Below are 7270 nucleotides of genomic sequence, written 5' to 3' on the forward strand. Positions count from 1 at the left end.
AATCTCTATCATAAGTCTTTTTCTCGTTTATTTTTTAATTTTTTAAAATTTATTTATTTTAATTGTTGTTCAAGTACAGTTTTCTGTCTTTTACTCCCATCCCAGACCACCCCCCAGTGCTCTCCACCTCCCTCCCATTTCCACCCCTGTTAGTTTTTGTCCATGTGTCCTTTATACTTGTTCCTGTAAACCCTTCCCCTTTTCTCCTGAAATTCCCTCCCCTTTCCCCTCTGGTCCCTGTCAGCCTGTTCTCTATTTCAGTGTCCTTGGTTATATTTTGCTTGCTTGTTTGTTTTGTTGTTTAAGTTCCTGTTAAAGGTGAGATCATATGGTATTTGTCTTTTACTGCCTGGCCTATCATGAGTTTTTAAAAGAAGGTAGAGTACAGCCAATTTCCAAAGCATCGTAAAGCTATTGTGTTATACTCACATTATGGCAGATTTATGGTTTTGTTAACCAGTGTAGACATATGTATCTATATCATTTCATGAGTAACTGTGGTAAGTCCTCTCTGAGTGTCACTGTTAGGTTTGTGACTTCAAATGAAGTGATGTCTAACTAAATCAACTTTATCATAGGCTAACTGATATAAGTAAGAGTTAAGTTCTGCTGGCATCTCATCAACATTATAAGAACAAACAACGTTGAACAAAACAGTGGTATTCTAGGACCTGTTGTATTTACATTTAACAATGACAAAATTCTATGCCAAACCAGCCTTGCTTATATGTGCCTATTATTTGCTCCCAACCTGCACAATATGGTAGATGGCCTGCCAGCCTCATTCTATATGTTTTTTGCATGATCCTTCTTGAAATGTTTGCCCTTCTTTCATCCCCCAAACAGCCACATGGAGCGGGCTTTTTCACTCGGCCTTCGGGATGCAGTTCCAGTGTTCATTCTCTGCCACAAAGCCCAGCATCTCCCGCACTCCCATCCTCCTGTGTGGGTCAGGTCCTCTATCAACAATTACCTCTATCAGAACACAATTACATCAATGTCAAAACATGTGAAAATTTGTCTCCCTTTTCCCGTGGACTCTAAACTCTGAGGGCAGACATTTGTCTCATTCGTCTTTGTATTCTGTATGACATTATGGCCGACAGAATACACAGAAAGAGGTCTGGAATTGTGATCCTAAACTTTCCCTTTGCTTCATGACTCAAATATCAGCTTCTTGGGAGCTATGGAATTATTGAAATAGTACTGAGCTGAGCATTTTTGTTATTATTTTGGAGAAAATTGGGGGCAACTTACCCAACCTGTATGGAAACCCCCAAATTCTTCCCCCACAACTATTTACTAGTGTATAAGGTCTTTAAAAGGCAAAGTCAGAGTCTTACTCATCTGTGTGGACTGTACAGTGCTGTGGATATAGCTGAGAAATATTTTATTGAGTAAATGCTTATCAATCATGTCCAATTAAGTCCTATTACTGTCTCAAGTTCAGTGTTTGGCTAGCCACCAACTCGATGTTGATGCTGCCCTTTTTGTGGTTATGAGAGTTTGTGAATATTTTATTACAAACATCTAGGACAAATATATCATTTAAAGAAGATTTATTTATTGACAGAATAAAAGGAAACCTTGTTCAGGTTTAGAAACTGGGACTCCCGGGCATGGTGACAAGCAGGAAGATAAGCCACCAATGAGATTGTTTACTCCGTAAAAGAAGAGATAAGAATGAGATGAACAGTGTTAGGAGACCAGCGGGCTGAGCGCTGTGAGGCATAACGGCAGAGGGAAGCCAGAGAGATTTCTTAGGTACAGGAAATCCTCTCTATGATTGGAATCTGTTTGCCTTGCTTCAGTAGAGAACCCTTTTAAATCACCCTCAAATCTCTAGTTGTGACTAACCACATCCATAAATAATTTGGGTGAGTGTTTTGTGTTTTGTTTTACTTTGAGCTTCAGAATTTGAAAAAGGTCATTTCACATCGCTCGAGACCAAAAGATCAGGAATGAGAGAGACCAGGTGTCAGGAGACAGATACAGCCTCAAGAACATTTGCAGGCACCTCGGGAAGAGCTGTAGGTTTCCATAAGCTGTGGGTGTTCTGAAGTAGCTTCTCTGGCTCTGGTGGCTGGGAGGGTCACGGCGAATAAGTAGATTATAGGAGCATTTACTAAGTACTACTTTAAAAGTACTGTTAAGTGTAGTTTCTTATTTTCCTAGTATATTTGAGCTTTTCAGGGATGGAATTATACCTATTTCATTTCTTCTTCTCTTATCTTAAAAACACAGATAAGTGACTTATAAAGTGCACAGTTGGTCAGTTTGAATAAAGGAAATGAATAAATTAAGAAATTTAGGTTGTGTCCTCACCATTAGAGCCAATAAATGGCCAGATATACACTGATTTCAAAGTAATTTTCTTAAAACTGTGGGCTGAGAGGAAATCTTCTAAATATGTTGCCAGTAATATAGATTCCAAAAAGCAATTGGCCCACTAGCACTCAGATTTTACTGTGCTTCGGAGTTAGCTGGAGGTTTAGTAAAACAGATTTTGGGGGTTGCACTCAGAGTTTAGATCTGGGGTGGGGAAGGCATCTTTGCATTTCCAACAAGTTCCCAGGACACTGGATGCTGCTGATCCGGAAAGCACACTTTGTGAACCGCTGATCAAGGCGACGCATTAAAACAGAGAGTGTTCTTCACAGAAAACACAGCAGGAACACTTTGTAACTGAAATGTCTAAAATATTCTCCACAGCCTTGTAGCATAAGAAAGCGGAAGGTACGCACATCATACATTCTGAAGTCTGCCACCCACTCGCTTTGACCTCAGGTAAACCATGAAATCTATTTCTATTTAAGCCTCTTAGGAAGGAGGTGTATGGTAACCTTCATGTTTCACAAGCTCTTTCCAGTTTTCTAGAATGACAACTCTCTTTCTACAGTACAGAAAGTACTTGGTCTTTTATGAAGAACATGAGATAAGCTCTAGTAATGCAGCAACATTTGGCCCCAGAAAGCTACCCTGAAAGATTAGCACATTAATGATAAGGATTAGGAAAAACCAAAACAGAATTGACCTTGATCGATCTTTTATGCCCTATTTAGTACAAAGATATTGAATGTGCCTGATGTAGATTGGGGTCTAGTCTCTCTCCTTCATCATCACACGAGGACAGACTGTACAGGAAAACGATTGCCCTCTCTGTCTGTACTGGAGGACCATCTTAGCTCTTGGGCTGTGTGCACATTAGTTTGGTTAGAACAGTCTTCCAAAATGAATGAAATAATTTCCCACTTCCCCAAGGTCTCGAAGCAAAAGCACTTCAAACTCATATCTTTTTTTTCTGTTATAAAACGAGATTGGTGTTTTAAATTCAGCCATGTGGGAAAAATACAATTTTCATTGTATTCTTGTTTCAAAAATGATTCAATTATCTAGAATCAGAGTGCCTTTTGGGGACTCTGTTTATGCAGGGGTTGGTTGTATATTTACATAATTTGAAGGCCTACACATTAATTTTGAGTTCCTCTTTGTAGTGATATGCATACAATTTAGTTAATTGTGAGCATTTCAAGTTTATCCCCTCACCATTAGTCTTGATGTTTGTTCATTTTTTGACACTGATGGATACTGTCTAGCCAAAATTGATTCTTTTCCTCCCTCTATTGTGTGCTGTGGGCGAGAGCTTCGACAGGGCTGGAGCTCCAAGTCTGGCACCCGCTTCCTGGGAACTGGCACATCCCTTGCAGAAGGAACTGGAACAGCATTAGGGAGTCACATCTGATGTCGGGCAGCTCTAATTTTGAGTTATCGGCTCAGCATCCCAGTAAATTCTATGCCTTGGACTGACATTTGGATTCCAGGAGGCAGGAGAAAATGATGCAGACTTCAATCAATGGACTTCAAAATTTTAATAAAAATCATGGTATTCTTGGAGCAATCATATAATTTTAAACACAAATTACCTTTCCTTCATATTATGAGAAAAGTATGTTTATGAGTAGGATGACCACAGATGCCACTTCATCTGGGGAAGTCTTGTTTTCTGCCAAGTTTCTTGGCAAACATTCATAATGCCGTCACTTGCCCCGGAGTGCTTTAGTTCCGATGGTAAACATGGTTGCCTTATTTATTAGTAGTGTCAACCGTATTTTTTTAAAAATTACTTTTTTGTGTGTATGTTAAAGAAGTAAGTTGCAAACACTTTCTGATTTCTTGTATCCTTATAGTTCTAAAACGTTTGGGACAGCAACAGGCATTCACTTTGGAGAATAATTAGCCTCTGATTTAAAGAGGGTCCCCGGTAGACTCACTAAAGGTATAAAGACCAGAGAACACCAGATGAGGCAACTAGGTGACACCAGTCCAATCAGTGATAATTGGAAATTTATGACTGACCATTTATATATGTGGAAAAAATGATTTGACATTTTAAATTATTAATAGTGCTGGTTGTAGTGCTGAATTATTCAGGAAAAAGGGAGGGATAGTTACGGGTAATGTTTGCAGATAAAAAGGTCCATTATTTAAGAATAATCAGCAAGTTTCCCAGGGAAAGGGGTCTTCCCTCTGCTGTCATTACTTATGAGTGTTACTATTGAGTTCTGTTCACTTTCCGTTTAAGTCATCAATCAGTACTACCTTACAGTATCAATACATACCATAAGTTTTTCATGAAAATTATATTCTAACCAGCATTTTTCTGGTTTCAGGTAAATGAAATATGTAGCACCAGCTTTATTCTTAGCATTGTTATAGCCCTAGAGTATATAAGGAAATAATTTAAAGTTCCGTAAGGAAACACAAAGCAATAATACAAGTGTAGATTCACAGTAAACAGGACGTATGGTTATGGTGCACAGTGGATGACTTAAAAATTTAAAGACACTTAAGAGGTGGCAACTGGAACGTGCCTGGGGCCTGAGCCTTCAAGTGATGCAGGCTGTGCTCAGTGCTGATGTGCCAAAGGTCGCCCCTTTGGAAGCACTCACACTGAGTGCTCGAACGAACTGTGGCCAAATTGGCAGAGCAATTAAACAAATGGCACGATGAAAAGACCTTTTTATTTATGAGTCTGTTGTTCAGACTCAGGGGCCATTTTGTTCTGCATGGAATGAAGTTGCTTTCTGGAAATTCTGGGCACAGTGTCATGGGGGGAGAAAGAGACTGAAGTCACTAATGCCAGGAGAGCGTTAGAAGAAATTGCGATGGATACGTCTGGCACTAAACACCACCATTTTGAAAAACTCCAAATAGCTATGAATTTTATAATTGTCTTTCTTTAAGCTAAATGTTTAATCAGAGGATAAGTAAGTACATTTTGGGAATTTAAAAATTCCTTTTTCCCCCTTGGGAATATATTAAGACATTGAGGAGCATGGAACTGTTGGAATCTTTGTCCTTCATGTTCCTGGCAGGATAAAAGTGACCAGGCAAAGAACTTGGCATCATTGGAGTGGCAGCCGTTAGTTTCCTTACTCTCTTTTCCTAGAAGCAGTCATTTTTCTCTTTCCATTTAGCCAGGCCAGAGCAGTAAGTACCACTTTTTCCTACATGCAATTGTCATACAAAAGTACTAAAATAATGTGCTCTTGAAGCATTCAGGAGTTAACCTACCAAGAATCAGGATTCTTATTTATAGAATTTAAAGCAAGAAGGGGAACTAGAAAACATTTGTTTTTTTTCACTGAAGGAAGGGAGTATTTTTTTGTGAAATTCAACATAGGAAATTTTGAATGTATTGAGTGATTTTAGAATAGCTATAGAAGTCTATTACTAAAGGCTTTTTTTTTTGGTCTGAACTCTCAATAAAAGGTGAGGATATAACACTGAAGGGGATGGAGTGCCAGAAAAGTTAGGTAGTCTAAAGCTCACAAAACTGGAAGGTAAGTTAGAACTCATACAAGGCTCTCAACGTTTAAGTTAGAATACTTTTCTCATGGAAGTACCTTCCATAGCTTAGATATAGAAAAATTTCTGTTAGAGATATTTGCGTGGAAATTAGATAAATCTAGTTTCCAAACGATAAGCTAATGTTATCCTACATGATACTCAAACGGGCATTTTGTGAACACACCCGAATTATTGGAGATGATTCTTCTCCATCTGTTAAAATCTTATTATTCTATAAAGAACCAGTTCTGTTTGTCTTCAAACAGAATTAATCTAAATTAAGACAAACAAACACAAACCGGGCACACAAACCTTGACCAGACCCGTCGAATCAGTCTCTGGAAGATGAGGATAAGAGTTTGTTACAGGACATGTGTATTCATCTGTTAGGGCAGGGGCTTAAATAATACAAATTTATTTTTACATAGTTTTGGAGTCTAGAGGTCTGAACTCCAAGTGTCTCCTGGCTTGATTTCTTTGAGGTTTCTTTCCTTGGCTTGCAGATGGCAGCCTTCTTGCTGTGTTCTCACTTGGCCATCCCTCTGTCTGTGTTGTCTGCCTCCTAATCCACTCTTCTCATAAGGATACCAGGCGTATTGATTTACGGCCCCCAGTGAACTCAGTTTACCTTGATTCTTCCTTCCCCAAAAGTCCTATATCCTCAGAGTCACATTCTGAGGTATTGGGGTTAACACTTCAACAACGAATTTTGGGGGGACACAAGTCAGCTCCTAGCAGCATGCATGGGTTAGAAGTCCTACTTCAGAGGATCTCTGGGCTGCTTGAAGGCACTGCCCACCTGGGAATGTTTGGAACAACCATCGTGTAGTTCATAATTATACTAATAACAGGCTGAGTCTTTTTTTATGATGAGAGATTACGTTTTTCAATTACAGCTGGCATTTAATATTATATTAGCTTCAGGAGTACAACATAGTGATTAGACATTTATAAAACTTATGAAGTGATGCCCTTAATAAGTCTCGTACCCACTTGGCACCATACCTAGTTATTACAACATTATCGACTATATTCCCCGGGGTGTGCCGTACAGCCCCATGACTGTTTTCTAACTTCCAATCTGTACTTCCCAGTCCCTTCACCTTTTTCACCCAGTCTCCCAACTACCCTCTCACCTGGCAACCATGTTTGTTCTCTGGGAGTCCGTTTTTGTTTTGTTTGTTCATTAATCTTGTTCTTTAGATTTCACACATTAGTGAAGTGATACGGTATTTGTCTTTCTCTGTCTGACTGAACTCACTTAGCGTAGTGCCCTCTGGGTCCACCCCTGCCGTCACAGGCTGCATCTTCATGGTAGCCTGTATTAGAGGTCAAGGGCCCAGAGTCGGGAAGCAGCTCCGGATGCTGAAAACGCACAGGATTTGTCACTGCCAAAGGCAGCTCTTTTGACTGATAGTTA

Source organism: Artibeus jamaicensis, unplaced genomic scaffold (genome assembly GCF_021234435.1).
Source record: "Artibeus jamaicensis isolate MK-2021 breed Jamaican fruit bat unplaced genomic scaffold, CSHL_Jam_final contig_233, whole genome shotgun sequence".
NCBI classification, from domain to species: Eukaryota; Metazoa; Chordata; class Mammalia; order Chiroptera; family Phyllostomidae; genus Artibeus; species Artibeus jamaicensis.